The sequence below is a fragment of the Peromyscus eremicus genome, chromosome 3 (genome assembly GCF_949786415.1).
Source record: "Peromyscus eremicus chromosome 3, PerEre_H2_v1, whole genome shotgun sequence".
NCBI lineage: Eukaryota > Metazoa > Chordata > Mammalia > Rodentia > Cricetidae > Peromyscus > Peromyscus eremicus.
In genome coordinates, this window is record NC_081418.1 from 130,325,193 (window position 1) to 130,342,507 (window position 17,315).

A 17,315-nucleotide genomic window follows, 5' to 3' on the forward strand; every position below is an offset into this window, starting at 1 on the left:
GCCAGCCCCTTTCTGAGGGATGTACCTCCAACCCACAGAGTCTATGAGTACATGACTGCTGGATCTCTCACTGCTTCTTAAGCAGTCTCTCTGTTCCTGGTTCTGTCACAGGGTCACATCTGGGTTCTTACCTTGCTTCCTGCTTGCTGCCTTGTCCTCATAAGGCCAGCTTAATTTTAAGCCCCACCTGCTGTCCACACTCCTGAGCCTCTGGCTTGCTGGCATTCAGCAGCCTCTGACTCCTTGGTAGCCCCGATTTGGTGTTTTCACCAGCCTGGGCACATGCCTATGAAGAGTTTCCCTCTCTACTCAAGACTAGCTCTCATCTGGCCAGGTCCCATTTGCTGCCCTGAGCTGAAGGAAAATTTCCTCCCATATGTTCCAGGTACCATCTCTTCTCAAAGACAATCCTGGTCTAAAAACATTCTGGTGAAGTAGTTAACAAGCAGTTTGGAAAACTAACATTCTGTTTGTGGTCTCTTTCTGTCACTATCACCAACAGAGAAGACAACAGGCTCACTTCAGCTCATGATGCTAGAGGTTCCAATCCATGGTTTGCTGGCCCCATCATTTTGGGATGTGGTCAGCAACATGCTGTAGGTTAAGTATGGAGAGAAACAAAAACACACCAACAAAAAAAAAAAAAAAGGAGGCCTCAGCCTCACTGTTCCCCTTCAGAGGCACACTCCCAAGACTTCAAGAACTCTCACTAAGCTCTACTTCTTAAGGGTCCCAATACTTTCCAGAAGGGCCCGCTGGGACCAATGCTTTAACACCTGGGCATTCAGGAGCATTTAAGGTAGAGGCTATAGCACTGTGAAAACCTGAAAAGGCAGAAAAAAGCCTGCTGTATGCAACTGACAATTCCTACAGCCAGGATCTTCCTAGATTCCAGCTTCCCAAAATACTATTAATAGAAATGCCTTGAAATCAGAAGTAAATGGGTCTTGGGCTTTTTAAGTGAATCCAGAAGAGACCATGACATTTCCCATGATATTTTGCCAAGTCTTTTTCATTCCATTGGCTTTGAGCCTGGGCTGGATGAATACTCGGCCTGCTTCTTCACTGGTCTGAACATGGGCATCAATCTGCATTTCCACAGGGTCACAGGAATAAAGCAGCAAATCTCAAGGCAGTTTAGCTATCCTTTCTCCCTCAACCCCAGACACACAAGCACCTTTTGTGAGTCCTAAAATGAAGCAAGCTCAACAGGTTTCTAAGGAATTCTACACGACCCCAAATGTTATCTTGTAAGTCTTCCACTACTGTTCAAGTGACCCCCCAACCCCAAAAGACCACATTTTCCCAAATCTAAAATATCACCTCCCAAGTCTTAACAGATAACCTCAGGAAAAACTGAATTCTATACAAAATATTACCAGAAAGGCAAAATAAAAAAAAAAGGAGAAAGAGGAGGAGGAAGAGGAAGGGAGAGAGGAGAAAAGGAACTATTATGGCTGATCTAGGCCTGACACAAAGCAAGGGTCCTAGATACCCAGCAACCCCCCTTGAGTGGTGCACAAGACCAGAAGGCAGTTAGTACAGCACATCCTGTTCCTACTCAGTCTTGCCATCACAGACACCAAACACATCCACCCATCTTCTTCAAACCCTTCTTACTCCATTATCTGGGGTAGACATGGAAGCAAAAGGTTCCATACATTAGAGAGAATAAGCCCTGTGTGATTTGAATAACACAGAGTCCGGTTCAATTCTTGGCTCCTCCAACTCCTAGTTCTGTGGTCCTAGCTCGGTCACTTTGACTCTGAATTGCTTCTTTGCTGAATGAGAGCTGAAAACATCTCCTTTGCAAAACTAATACCGGGATTAAAGATTACAAGATTACAAATTGAAATGTTCCTAGCAAATACTATATGCTCTAGAAGACTACTAGAGGGTGATGTTGGTGTAACCAAAGGTAACTAGGAGCTAAAGAGAAGAAGTGACATAGAACCCGAGTCTATAATGTACTCCTCAAAATCAGGAGCCCGGGCTGCTGCTGGAGCGGGACTTAACAGAATACACAAAATGATAATGGGCAGTTGGTGAGTAGTGGCTGGAAGACAAGTTCAAATGTTTCCTTGTTAGTGTATGAGGTGAGTCTTAAAATCAAAAGGTCTATTTTTACAGCGGGTCTTCCGAATGCCATATTTTAATAGGACATGCCGACAACTCTTGGTGATCATCTGTCAGACTCAGGTCACAAAAGACTCACTGGATTTCTGCAGAGATGATGGATCGCTGCAGAGTGATGCACTTGGGCCTTTCCCCACCTTCATATGCGTCATTTCAGGGACTTTCTTATTTGCAGGACTCCATGGGTGTTATAATAATGTGTGTGCATGCATGTCTGTCTGCCTGTCTGAGCATAACTGTGTCTATAGACACATCATACAAACAAAAACATGGTCCCCGTCGTTGCATGGATTCCCCACTCTTGGCATCATCCTAATTCTTGCCAGATGTGCCTAGGTATACTGTTTTCCAGTGTGGTTTTGCACACTGGCAGTGCTAATTCCAAGATCAGTGATAAAGACCATGAAAAAAAAAGCATTAGAGACAGAGTGTGGAAGTGCTAGGTGCTATGCGGCCAGAAGAGGGATCTTGTTTAGGCCTGAGATTCCATGGGAAAGGTCCAGAAGACAGGATGTCCCACCAGAAAAGCCCTCTGGGCTTTTGCTGATAGCTACCCTTTATTAACAGCCTATTCCTCTAGGGTTGAAATATTTGCTTTCCATATTCAGTCCTTCTGTCTGCCTGCTCAGTGGAAGGATCATGAAGAACTTTGCAGCCTCTCCACTATTGCCTTTGTTTTGTTGAAGGGCTTTGTAGGGACCCGGCTGTGAATTTTAGAGGTCCTGACTCATTCAGGGTACATGTCTCAGGGTTTGTGACCTAAGCCAAGACCAAATGTGAGGGAAGGGGAGTAAGGACGAAGACTGAAAAGTAGGAGGGTGGAGAACCGTATACATGCAGAGATGGTTTAGGAAAAGGGGCGCCCACTCCTGGGACCCCTGGACCTTCCTGTCATCACAAGTTGGTTCTGATGAAGTCATAGCTCTACCTCATCTGTCCCTGTTCCCCACCCTAGATCTGTAAAGCGCAAGGCTTTATAGGCTGAGGCCAGCAGTGGGAAATGGCAGCACACAGCACAGCCTCGTGACAATCCCTGGAGCGCTGTGGCCTGCTTGTTTAATGTTTTAGAGACTTCAAAAGGGTCCAGCTAAGTTTCAGGAAGCCAGGCTGACCAGAGAGGAGGAGTCAGATAGTGCACCACTGAGGACAGGAAAGCCATGTCAGTCCTGCCCTGGGAAGGGTGCCCTCTAGCCAGCCTGCTTTTGTGTGACCTAAACGCAGTGGAAGGATTATTGACAATGGCTTTAGGCAACAAAATGCTAACTCCACCAAAGCAGACTCTTGGCTTTATTGGTATGGGGTATCACCAAAATGCTCTTCTACAAAATACTTCCCAAGGGCCTGTCATACCGTTTTATGGCATGAGATGTGTTACTTTCTATTGACTCAGACAGAGTGGTGATTGGCAGAGGTAACCCTAGACTTCACTGGAGAAATGCGGATAAGAAGGAACAGAAGGAGGATGTACTCCCCGGACAACAATGTGCAAAAGGAAACCAGTAAGGAGACCATTTCCTACCATCCCCAAAAATATAAAGGCTGATCTTGGTAATTAAATAGGCCGAAGGTGTCCTTCCAAGTGAATCATTTGGGAAAGAAGCAATACTGTACCTATGCTTATCTTCTCTTAGATTCCCCAACCAAAACGTATTTACATGTCTCCCAATGCACACTGCTTGCTACCTAATAAATATTCGTTTGATTAATGACAGTCTCAAGATGATTCTTATTTTCCTGTTAGTGACAGCTAAGTTCACGCGTCTCTTTCCCAGGCCAGAGAATGTTGGAACACGAAAGAGCCGGAGTCTCTTGGCATGACCTATTCATGGTTCCCTTCACACGGCCTGTCTCCTGGCCTGACCATGAATTCTTCCATGGCTGCTTCATGGCCTTTCCCTGCACAGCCTTTCCATCCAAACACACCCCAGTACCCAGCTGTGACTGCGCAAGGGTGATAACAATGGCCTTTTCTTCCTTCACCACCTCTGGTGCTGAATTAGTAGCACTCAATAATAAAAATAACAATGCTTACCATTTGAGAAAGCTACACAAAATTTCCAAGCACTTTTAAGAACATTATCTCTAATGAGATAATGCTTCTCACAAAAGTCTGTAGTTAAGTAGGTGTAATTAGCCCTAAGTAACAGATGGAAACTGAGGCTCAGGAGGTTAGGAGACCTGCCCCGGGGCACACAGCCAGGTCAGCACTTCTGTCCCTGTTAGCACTCTCCTCCGCAATCTGGGGCCTCTCCAGACTCCTCAAAGCGCCATTAGCAAGAAATGATCATTAAGCAAATTGAGACAAGAAAGAGAAATGCCAGGAAAATGCACACTTTCCACCAAACCACAAGCTTGGTGATACCTGGCCTTCACAATTATTGGGGGTGAATCTCCAGTTGTCCTCAGAAGATTGGGAACCACTTAGGCCAGTAGACACTATATCTTTTATAACTGGATGTCCCTTGCCCAGGGACTAGAACATAACAGATGCTCAATTACATGACAATTGGCCAGTGAATGCTGAAAAGCAAGATACAAATGAATAAACCTGAGGTAAAAGGTGTGCTGTGGCCATAGATATAAAAAAGAGACTTCAAATCGAAAGCCTTCCACAAGTTCAAACACCTGGCTTTCATGTGTATAATTATAAACGGCAGAGAACAAGTGGAGGTAAGAATGTCCTCACCCCCCAGCCAGGCAGATGGGGACCAAGTGCTTCCGGACACACAGAGACCTGGAGGCCCGCTCGCTAATCAGACAAATGAAGTCTAGGTCACCAAAACCCAATGTACAGAGGTGGGAAATCTCTTCCCAAGACCCACCTCCATGTCCCTCTCCATTGGGGCAAATTTTCTAAGTCTATCTTCCCTTCTAAAAATGGCAGCTTGCACCTTCCAGGGCACTCTCTCAGTGAGATCTACTCAGGCCTACTGGCAGCCACAGAAGCACTCTCTTGGAAAGCTAACGATCCTGTGGTCGATCAGTTTTCAAAGCTCCCCCTTCTTAGCCAGTCAGGACACCTGCTCTTTTGGAGGCTGGTAGCAGCTGATCAGCCATCATCCCAGCCCTTGGGACAAACCTTAGACTCCTCATCAGGTCGATGGTACCTCTGCCCACGCTCCTATCCTCCTTCACCTGACTCTAGGTATGACAAACACCCTGAGTTCCTCTTGCTATCAAGCCCTTGCTCTGCTCTTCTGTGCTCTACATGCAGGATTCTCTACAGGTGTTGTCCACCTGGCCCCTTCCTTTTCTCTGGACCTTCGTTGCTGTTCAGGTGAACACCTCCTCAGAGAGCCCTTCCATGCTTACCTACCCATTGTCAATGGCGCTCTCTCTTTACCTATTTTGCCTTGTTCTCTGTGGCATTTGTGGTGCCCTGCCTGAGCTTATCTTGTTTACTACTCTGCCTACTGGGTTTCTGGCAACATCGTTGGCTCCTTTGCCAAGAGCCTGAACACAGGCTCCCTAAGGACAGAACCTTGTATTAGGCAGGAGGTTAGCTCTGAGCAGGACTATGCAACAGGCCTCCCAATAAAGGACTACAGAATACTAGGCGGACCTGCTCAAGATCCAGAAACAAGATATAGACATAATGGTGGTACCTGACTGATGGTCAAGGTATAAAGACAGTGGCAGTGGTCAACTCCAGATGGGCCAGCTCAGGGCCTCAAAAACAGGATGTAAGAGATAATGCGTGACTGTGATCCGTAACAGCTAGGTCAGACTAAAGCAACTTCAAGACTTCCTAGTCAGGGGAATAAGCAGAGTGCCACTACCCTTTCCTGCAAGTATGCATGTCAACTTTAAGAGTGCTTAAGCCCCTATACACATTCTCGCAGCTTTCTATATTTACTTAGACAGAATTCTGTGTAAAATGGGCTTCCCAGAAAAAAACCGAAACAAAACAGTTCTTTTCCTGGAAGTGCCTACGCTGAGAGACGCACAGGGGACAGGATAATGGGGAGAGAGAGAGAAGCACCGTGCTAGGCTAGAGGCTAAAGCTGCTCCATTCAGCCCACTCTACCTGAAGAGCACGTCGCTGCGTATTCCAATGGCTCTTGACTGCTTACTCTGCTACCAAGTTTCTTCTGAAGTCTCACCTGTCGGGAGCACAGGAACCAAGACCACCACTGAGGTAGAGACCAAAGGAAACAAGAGACCTCCCCTCGACGCTGGCCAGCCTTTGTGCAGCTCTGCATTCCCAGCACACTCCCAGAGCACAGCTGCCATGCAGTCCACAGCTGAGCCAATGTGTACACGGGTGTCCTGGTATCTTGTCAGCAGGCTGATTCATCAGGAAGGGAGGCACAGATGTCCAAAATATCTAAGAATCCCCTTAACCACACTCTCTTCTGGACAAACAGAAGGCGAATGCTAGCCTGAGGTCACGCAGTAAGTTGAGGAACAAGGAAGAAGTCCAGAGATAAGTGATACTGATGCGAAATGGGTAAAGCCCATCAGTCCTAACCTCCCAGGAGAGGGGCACTCAGCCCTCACTGTCCCCACACCTGCACAACCAAGGCTGGGTGGTCACTCCTGAGGTTCCCACCAGCTGCCAGCCATTGCACCAGGTGCTGTTCGCACGTGATTCCTACTCCCACCTGCTGTGAGCGGATGCTGAACTGTGCCCTTCAGAAAGGTCTATTTATGATCTCATTGTCAAGCCTGGGAATGTGACTTTACTTGGAAATAGTCTTTGCAGATGGATCGGGATAAGACGAAGCTGTCCCACAGTTTAGTGGGCCAGTCCAGAGCCAATGGGTGAAAGAAAGGTAGCTGGATCCAGAAGAAATACCAAGTATACAGAATGAGCCCTCCAGCCATGGAGTGAGGGACACTCGCTCCAGCCTGAGCACATACAAAAGTACTTTCCTAATCAGTGCAGTTCAGCCAGCTCTCCAGAAAGCAGGTGACATCCTCACCGCTCTCCATCCATCTTAGCGAGGTCAGAAACTAAATTTGGAACTTGGCTTTTGCGTCTTTTACATCTCTAAGTTATCTTGGGGCTAAGGGAAAAGGTTCACAGAGGAATGTACCAGAAACACAGAGTAAACATTCCAGAGACAGAATATCCACGGAGCTCTAATAGCAGCAGTAAGCACAGTTGTGGGGCTTTTTGTATGTTTCCCAGCATTCTTCCACATCTTCTCACTCGACTCACCACAGCTCACTGAGTTATTATCTGTATTTCACAACTAAGAAGTCTCAAGTCCAAGGCGGTACAGTGATAAGGCCTAACTGGTAGTCAGTGGCAGAGGTAGAAAATGCCCCAGGACCATACCAGTCAGTTTAACTTCCTCTTTGTCCAGTACACAGCCTGTTAGATATACTTGTGTGGTGTTTCCACAAAACCTGGGCTGCTCAAAAGTCGCCCGTGAAGCCTTACTGCGTAAGAGAGCCATAGAGGAGCCTCTCTACCTTGAGAGGGAGGGGAAGGATGCCTTCAGGATGGTGCCCACAGCTGAGTGCCCTTGCAGTCCCCCACCTGATGCTCCCAGCCCTACCACCGCCCAAGTACTGACAGGTCCCAAGGAGGCCTGGAGCTCACAGGCAGCTTTCAGAGCTCTCTCTTTCTGGCTGTAAACCTGTCTCAGGAAGTGTGCCCCTCACTCCAACTCACAATTTTTTCTCTACTTAGGAAAAGGACTAGAGCCCTGTGTGATTGAAGATCTCAGCTAACATGAGTCACTGATTCATGGGAAAGCCAGGTCTCAAAGCCAAGCCCACTTCTCATGCGCCAGCGGATGATCTGTGCCCTCCCCTGATGGACTAGTGGACCCTAGGATATTCAGAGACACAGCACACCCTGAGGAGCTCCACTCCTGATAGGGGCTACAGCTCCTCTTTTGGCACCCCCAGTGAAAGACAACCATGTACATGGTACACACACAAGCCATGGGCTCAAATAAAGCACCTCTTTCCAAGGAGACTCCCTCCCTCCCACACCTCAGGAAGGTCATGCTACACAGCAGTTAAGGGTACAGACTCAGGAGCCACCTGCTCAGAAGGGACCTCAGAACAACTGCTTTGATTTTACCCAGTCTGTGAACTTCATACAAGTTAGCTCACTCCCCTGTGCCTCTCCCTCGTCTTTAAAAGAGGATGACTATGGTAAATATGTACACTTACTGTTATGTCAGTAAAATATATAAATAAATAAGTGAAGGGATGATTGTAATTATAACAGAAGTCTGATGGAGTTGTTGAAAAGACTAAATGAGTTAACACATGTCGTGTACTTAAAACAGTGCCAGCAGTGTAAGTGCTGACATTAAAGTTGTCAGAAGGCCCAGAGCCAACTGCCTCAATCACACAGGAACTAGTGAGAACAGAGGGAGTCATGGGGGAAGGCACCCAGAAGCCAAAATCAATGCTGCTGCATCTCTAGTGCTAACACACCCATTCATATGTAAGCGGGCCTTCGAAACCTACCTTCCTTTACTTTGAATAGCTAGCAAGGACCATGTGTGAACTTCCCCAGTCTACAGGAGAGGAGCAGGAAGGGAAGATGGGGGAACTGGAACAGTGGACCCCAAACCTTTCACACCACGACACACTTCAAAGGCACACTTCAAGTTGCTCCACCCCCACCCCCCCATGGCTTCACAGTATTACTGCAGGTCTAAACACTGAGTTTCCTAGTGATGATACAATCCCCGAAAGAGAATAAAATATGTTCACTATTCTTCTTCTAAGGATCCAGGGATCTCTATTTTCTAGTCTAGAAGGCTTTCTTCAAATATATATGTAAGTGCCAAGGTACCTGGAAAAAGGCTCCACTACATGAGGAGTCAACTTGATGCCGTATTTCCCCTAGAATTAATAAGGATCGGTGAAAACAGAGCAAGAGGGGGCATCATATTTAGACTTCAAAGTACCTCCTCCTGCGCTCCATGGGCAAATGCATGGCAGACACTGTCTGCTCCATCTGAAATATTTAGTGTGCAAACACCTAGTCAAACAATAACCTAGGCACCCTGAGGGTTGATTAACCACGCTTCTACCAAGGATCTTGCATCCCACTTGAACTGTCATGCTCTCGACTAGCAATCGAAGGCTCTCTGCTGTTTTTTTGGGTTGGTTTGTTTCGTTGTTGTTTTCCTGCCTTACCTTACCAGGTCCTAGCCGGAACCCAGCCCCATCCTTCTTCTGATGTACAGTCCTTGGGGTAAGCCCCTAAGCTGTGGTTTAAACCTCCATGCTTCAACAGGACAAAATTACCACGAAGCCTTCTGAGGACTCTGGCCCTCCTCAAGCTGTGGTGACACAGCAGGAATTCACACTTCCTCTGCCTACTCCAGAAATGGGAGCACCAGAAGACATGGGAAGACAGGCACCTGTGGCCCGGTGGATAGGAGCACGAAACCAGCAGACACAGCTTCTTCATAGCCCATCATCATTTCACACTAACCTTCCATGGGCAAATGGTTTATAGTCTCTGAGCTCTGGTAGCCGAGTCAATAAAACAGAGCAATAATCATATGCAGCCCATATCATCACTATGGTGTCTAATCACATTTGTGTTCAAAAGCACACAGGACAGTAACTGCACTGGAGGCCGCTGAGGGACAGCTGTTTCCTCCTAGGCAGGAGAATAGAATCTGCCTCGGGCCCGAATGGAAACCCAACTTTCCAAGCTACACAAAGCATAAGGTTAATCCAGTCTGACTGGTCAATGACCTGGCTAAGAAATACCCCACCGCACCCCCGGGAAAGTGGATTCATCTAAAGAGGTGGAAGCATAATTATTATCTTAATGAGATAGCATGCTTTTCCTTCCCAGAATCCTCACTCTCTGCATAGTTTCTATGAAGCTGCCTTGAGCTCTGCTAGGCCTGTCCTCCTTTCTAGATCTAGACGCAGACCTTCTCCTGTTTCTCTGTTCTGCCTCTTTCTTTCAGGTGCTTTCCAGAGCCTAAGAACGCTTTCTCTAGACCTGGGGCTTTTTCACTCTTGCTCTAAAGCTAACCCCCTTTGCCACGTGGCTGCTTGCTGAACCTCCATGTGAACTCAGAAGCTGATGCCTTTCTCTCCGCCTCCTCTGGACAGCTGCCAAAACTTACAGCTTTCCAGGCCTGTGGTTTCCTTTAAAATGCTAATAAAATTGTTTTCAATCTTCCTTCAGAGCCATCCTCAAATTCCTTAATTGAGGAGACTAAGAACCCTAAGAGGGGTCCCAATTTCCTCAGTAGCATGTGGCACCAAACATGGAGCGGCACAAAATCTCTGCTAACATAGATCTGTCAGCTCTATTTGTCACTACCGTGTTAAAGCCAAGAGGCGGGGCGGGGCTGTGGCTCAGGTAAAGAGCACGTGTCTAGCAGGCCTAAGACCCCATGTTCCATTCCTAGCATCACAACCTCCCCCAACCAAAAAAAAAGTATCTAGGTCGGCTCAGGGATACTGGAGAACAATTTGTTTAACTGCGTTTAACTTCAAATGCATTGAGTTTGCTTTTGAAAAGGAACAAGTTTGATCTTGTTTTGTTTTGGTTGGCTTTTTCAAAGTATCTGCTAATACTGTCACAGTTTCATCTTTGAAACACTTTTCACAAAGAATGGAGCAAAGGGTCCATGCTATACTTTTGTTCGGCTTTAGTTCGAATTCTCTCTCTGCCACTTGTTCACCGAGTCTCTTCACTTCTGTAAGCCCTCACTTCCTGGTCCACACACACAAAGAGGGAACAAAGCCTGGCGGTGTTCAGTCATTTGTCTAGTCATTGACTCCACAATCATTTATCAAGAGCCAGGCGGGTGCCAGTCAATGGAGATCCAGTCCTGAGTACGAGGAACTAAATCCCCACTTTAAGGAGACAAATAAATAAAAATGGCCATGTGCCACTAGGGGGTTATAAATAGTACATGCAAATCCCTAGCACCTGGAGGAGTTGAAATCAAGGTGCTATGTCTCTCTGCCAGAAGAGACACACAGAAGTTAAGGGCTTGACCTCAGGCCACGTGCAGGTCTCTCCCAGGGCACTGTCTATACGCCCTGACTCCTGCACGGCACACCTCTTATGACAGCCCCCATTCTGATTCTGCTCACACCCACTCACTGGCATTTTTTTAAAGGAGGGCTTGCTCTGTAGAAGTCTTTCCATGTGTACTGGCCTAAGTTTTCTCTCACCTTCTGCAGCCTTGTGCCGCCTCTCTCCGTGAGTGAAGAGGTATGCAGAAGTGAGCAGGGGCGGCGGCATGGCTCATGACTGTACTTATGCAGTGTGTGCATTACAGCTCTCGTATACTCACAAAGGATGGCTGCTGAGTGGCGATGACACACAGATGGCAGCCTGAAAACCCGCTTGTCACGCCATTGTTGTAGCTGTACAAACCCAGAGAAAGACAGCTCACTCCCAGGCAAAACTCACTACGATGGAATTAACTGCAGATCACTGAGAGGAGTGTAGAGAAACACACACAGACATTGTTAGTCATTCCTCAGACCTGGCCAGCAGGACTCACACTCACCTCAGAACTTGGAGTGGTCAAAACCCAGGCCAGGCTTTAACATAGTACTACCCCAGAGTGGGGACACACTGAGTCCCTGAGCTGGCTGACTAGTGGCAGGGGAGGAAGGTTGAAGTCCACAGGGTTTTCCCTCCCAAGCTCACTCCCTGTGCATCAGCATACCCAGGTTAGAGCCCCAGCCACACAGCCATCCTCCTGCATGAGAGTGATCCGGAAGCGCCTTCTGATCTCCTCTGTTCCCTTCTGAAGCAGAGGCCATCCAGAGGCATCCGCAGATCCTAGAATACTCCCAGAAATCTGGGTGAAGGTCTTTAGTTCTAAAGGACAGAAGTGTTTGCTGGCCCAGGACACCAGGGCACGGCTCCATGCATCTCACAACCACCTCATCTAACCTTCACAGCAGGTTAGGGTACAAGTTAATTGCCCCGATTCTATAACAGTGCATGGGACTGTAAGGTCCGGAGCTTGTCGCTCCAAACTCTGAAGAGGAAAAAGCCAGGTTCATATAATCCTCCGTCCTGTTCTGCTTTCCTCTCGGATGGCACCTGGAGCCTGGCTCTCGCTTAGAAAGTACGTGGTACATATTCTCCACAAAACATCAAATGCCAGCATATCCTCTTAACATTCAACTCCAGCCAAGTCTTTGTGAACTTCAGGGTTTACAGAGAGCCAGGCATTCTGCACACACAATAGGTTCTCCCGGCCGGCAGAGGCTGTTCACCAGACATAGCAGACTTAACCTACAGAGTAACAGTTGTTGGCAGGTGGGGCTCACAGTGGCAGGGCTATAAATGGTGTACTTCATAGTAGGTGGCATGGTCAGAAACAGGACAATGATTAGTAAAGAGGGAAATGTCATGTCACTGGCCAGTTCAGCCTCACTGTACTTCAATAGCATCAAGAAGAGGTAACCAAGGTGATGTGACAGCCAAAACGTATGCTAGATGCAGCATATGATGCATAAACTTACTTAAACAAAGGAACTACCTCCAAAATAAAAACACAACTCTACTCTGGATTGTTTTTTATCTGTTCACAAAAGTAAGCGAAGTGTTAGAAATGGGGATGGGTGGAAGCTGGTAGAGCTGTAGGAGAAACCGAGAATAGAGGCAGGCACACATGTGAGTTTACAAGTTCTGTACCGGGGCGAGTATGCTTTGCTAAATAAATCGCTCTTGCTCCCAGCAGAGTGGGAAAGCTCAGGCAGTTGACGTGTCATCTTTCTGTTTGGAGCCTAGAGAGAGCTGTGGGTAGACAGAAACCGACTGTGTAGGGAGCTGAAGGTGGAGTCACTCGTACAATAGAGAACATTCTAGATCGCTTTTCACAAGAGCAGTGCATGCCCCCCCCCCCAGCTTCAGAAGCAATAAGGGAAACAGCTAAAAATACAGACTACATGGGCCCCACTCCAGACTCAGGGCCAGGGTAGGGCTGGGAACATGTATTTTGTCAGGTGCCGTACAATTCTCAAGCCAGAGAGTTTGAGAACCACGGCTTCAGACACATCTCTGTCTCTTCTCTGCTGTGCTCAAATCAGGACCCTGAAATGGCAATTCTTTACTAAGATAAATAAAGAAGCTATTAAGCTGCTGGGGGAATTCTCAATCTTCATTCCAGGGGCAATGAGCAATTTTGTCAGGGGACTATTTTGGCCAGAGAGCCTCAGTGAGCAGTTATGATAAATCCTCTGTGTCAAGACAGGTGAAGCGCACACTCAGACTAACGTCCCCTTCTCCTTGTAGGCTAAGTTCACCTCAGCATCTCAGTCAGCACCGTCTTCTTGTCACCAGACTCTGATTGCTATAATGACAAGCCTGGCCACCAACCAGTCCCTACCAAGTACTCTTTAATTCCCGGTCTCCTTTGCCTACAAGGCTCCACTGAGGGACTTCACTTTTCATGAGTCCTTCTCTGACCCAACTTCCTCCACTACTCTGCAAACAGCAGTGCTCACAGTCCAAAGTGATCTTCTGTTTCTAGTGCTCTCTGTCCTGTGGACCCTTCCTCTCCCTCTTCTCCCCTCTCCCTTATCTCCCTCCTCATCGTGAGCTAGAGTTTCCAGCCCTCCCGCCACCCACATGTATCTCCATTCACATGTTCCACAGATCCTCACTAGGCCAGTCTCCCATGTACCTTACATGTGACCCTCCGGAAATCCTTTTAGATTATAACACAAGGCATACATATCAACATCCCAAGACCAGCATGCAGGTGGTCACAAAAGGTTGTCCCTAATTCCACCACCCCGTCTCTGGGCCTGCTGTTACTGTCAGCTGGACCTTGCGACATTCCATTCTCTCTTCGTACACACTAAGCACAATCTAAACCATCTCACTCACTCTGCAGGAATCTCTCCCGTTCTCAAAGACTCAAGGGACTCCCCAGTGACTGCAGTTAGGTCCATAAGCTGAACCTCCTGTCACCTGGTTCTTCCCATTCACCCAAAACCAGTACTGCACCCTGAAAAGTATGGGCCTCAGCTCCAAATACCTATTTTGACCTTGAAATCACCTCTCATAATACTTTTCGCTGTGCAGACATCTACCTATGTATCACTTTCCCTATTAGTCACGGGTTCTGTCTCTTAAGGTATCCCAAATGCCACACTTGACTCCTGGTGTGAATGTTTACTAAATGACTACATAAGCCCAAGATGTACCTCTGAAAGAAGAGCCCGGAGAGAGAATGCCAGAGAGAAGTGGCCATGAAAGTCTAGGGAAAAGGCAGTGTTGACCTGGGGAGGATGAGTAGGACAGTGATAATAACAGCAACAGTTACAACCCCCAGAGTTGGCAATGCCCCATCTTCATCCCCTCCTACAGCGCTCTCCTAAGAACTGCTCCAATCTGACTCATTCAACACTCACCCCAAGCCTATGAGGCAGACACTACTGTGGCTATTGTTCCCACTTAACAGATGAAGAAACTAAGGCACAGATAATTTAAACAAATGACTGAGAATGGGAAGGGGCTCAACACAGTCTATGCACAATTAAAACCTCCAGACAGGCAAGCATAGGAGGTGATGCAGGCCCATGAGCCTCCACTGCAGGAAGTACTACCCAGGTGCAGAAGGGAAAAGCTGGAAAAGCAAGTCCTAGGAGTCACTTCTCAGGAAAAGGTTTTCCTTCTGTGTGAGGGGACAGAGATGAGATCAAGGAGAGAGACAAAAAGAAAATGAGAGGCCTAGGATCAATCGCTGGTGGTGTTCCTGTATACGGAGGAAAATAAGTCAAAAGCACTGAGGGGAAAAGGGGGTGAAGACTTTGTCAAGTTAAGACGTGTTAGAGGAGGAAGAGCAGAGGCCACAGCACTCCCAGGGTGATCTCCACAGCAGAGCACTCCTCCCCACATGTGGGGGTGGGGCTTGGCTGTTTGGTCTGTAGGGTCCTCAAATCCATCCTTGGTTCCCACCTCCCCCACCATCCAGTTGGTTACATGCCCCCATCTCCAGGGCAGAGAATGGGGGTTAGAGGCATAGCTATCTCAAAGAATCATTTACTTGCCATAAAATCTACCCATCACTGAGTATCCAACTTGTTTTTTTGTTTTTTTGTTTTTTTGTTTTTTTGTTTTTGTTTTTTTTTGTTTTTTGTTTTTTTTTTTTTTTTGGTAAGTTCTAGTCTTAGAACATTTCATCATTCTGTTGTGGTTGGAAACAAACTGCCACTCCTCCAGCGTCTCCTGCGTCTAGCCACCCCAAGAGCAAGTTCAACACTGACTCCTTGTGATCACCTACCAGGTCTCCATTTCACACAGAGAGAGGCTGAGGGCCTTATCAAGCCAAGGATGCACTGGCCTGAGAACAGATAGGAATTCTGTTTCTAACCAGAGCTGCTTTTGAAGTTTCTCCAGATTAAATGACGGGACAAGAGCTCCAAGGAAGGACAGCAGAAGAGAGAGGCAAACACTTCAAAGAGCTAGAATCAATGGAAGATGTTCCTGCTTTGGGATGATACCTTAGCTCATACTATCTTGACATGGGAAAGATTTCTTTAAGAAACAAGGTCATACCTCCATTGGCTGCATGGACTACGGCAAACACTTTCTGGCTACTGACTCTAGCCATGTCATCATTCAGTACTTGGTGCCTATCTATGGGACCTTGGGAAGCTATCCCCAGTACATGACCCCTGTACTAGCCATGAGACACAGGAGACCTCAACCCATACACACATATACAGAACATCTTCCCCAGGACAGGTCTGTAGCTAATTGCAAAAACTGAGGAAATTGGAGAGAACTCTAAAATGTGTATCTCATATAGCGGTTCTCAACCTTCTTAATGCTGTGACCCCTTAATATAGTTCTTCATGTTGTGGTGACCCCCAACCAAAAATTATTTCATTGCTATATCATAACTGTAGATTTGCTACTGTTAGGAATCATAATGTAAATATCTGATACGCAAGATATCTTATATGTGAACCCACAAGTTGAGAGATTTAATCTCTTTGGAGATGTTAAAGACTCTGAGAGAAAAGGGATCCCCCTTGACAACATCAGCAGCCACAACTGCAGGGAAGAGAATCCCATACATTCTTGTTTCTCCTAAATCCACTTCATGCAAGAGTCCAGTCTCATCTAATAGAAGGCACCAGCCACAGGGAAGATGGTGGGTTTGGTGACCAAACACGCTTTGGGAAAATCACATGAAGACTACCAATGTCTTGGCAAGGCTGGGAGAAAGTCGAGATTTCTCCGCAGGCTTTTTCTGGAGCTCTCCAGGCAGCCCCGGCTCTGCCAAGTGCATTCCAGAGCTTGCCTCAGATGCCCAGACCAGCAAAGGCCTTTGCATTTGCAATGACTTCACACTCAGCCAAAAGTAAACACGCTCTCTGCTTTTTCCATGGACAAATACTAACCCCAAATTGCCAGCGTTGGCCTCTGTGCAATCCAAGTGGAAAGCCGCCTTTCCCAAGAAAATAAAGCCATTTTAACTCAATGATACCTCTTGGCCGCAAGAAAAAACTTTGCTAAAAGCTTCCTAGAAATTATTTATCATGCAATCATGCAGGATGCTATGATCACACAAGCAAAGTCTAACAATGGAACAGTGGCACTCAAAATACTCACAACTGATGATAAAGAATGCTGGCTCCAACACCTGCACTCAAGACTTGAGCAGTACATTTGTAACACACACGAGACCCACTACTCTCATACCCATACATGCACACAGCTCACCGCCACCTGATTGGAATATTCTTTCTACAAGTAGACTCTGATAAGGCAGGTATTGACCGGAATAAAAAGCAAAATGTCCCAAAAAATCTGAGCTGCATCGAACGTCGGCACCTGTCAAACATACATCTCACTTGTCTCCCACCTTGCACTCAGAATGGTCTAAGTTCGGGTGCTTCACAAGTAGTAAGAAACGCAGAGGCTCCAGACTTACCAGGTTGGAGTTGGTGGCGTTGGAGTCATCTTCTGGAAAAGGAATATAGATCGCTAAGGCCACACAATTGGCAAAAATAGTCAGTAAAATAATTATTTCAAATGGTCTGAGAAAGGAGTTAAGGAAATCAATGCCATTGTTAACACAAGTGAAATAAACATATATCTATGTATTTTTTTTAATGAATCAAAGATTTGTAAGAATTCTGTTTAAACAATGCATTCCAAGCCCCTTGTATTCTGAAGAGAAACATATGCCTTTTAAGTGCTTCTAGTGGACCCCAGCCAAAATTTTTTCCTAATATGTCAAGAG

At 46.8% G+C, this 17,315-nt stretch overlaps 1 protein-coding gene across 1 annotated transcript in view; it reads right to left on the bottom strand.

Moving 5' to 3' along the window:
• Positions 1–17,107, bottom strand: part of Cacna1c (calcium voltage-gated channel subunit alpha1 C) — a 491,450-nt gene extending 474,343 nt beyond the window's left edge. The window contains exon 1 of the mRNA XM_059258469.1: positions 17,004–17,107. The gene's annotated coding sequence lies outside the window, so the exon portion shown is untranslated. The remainder of the gene's footprint in view (positions 1–17,003) is intronic.
• Positions 17,108–17,315: the final 208 nt, after the last annotated feature.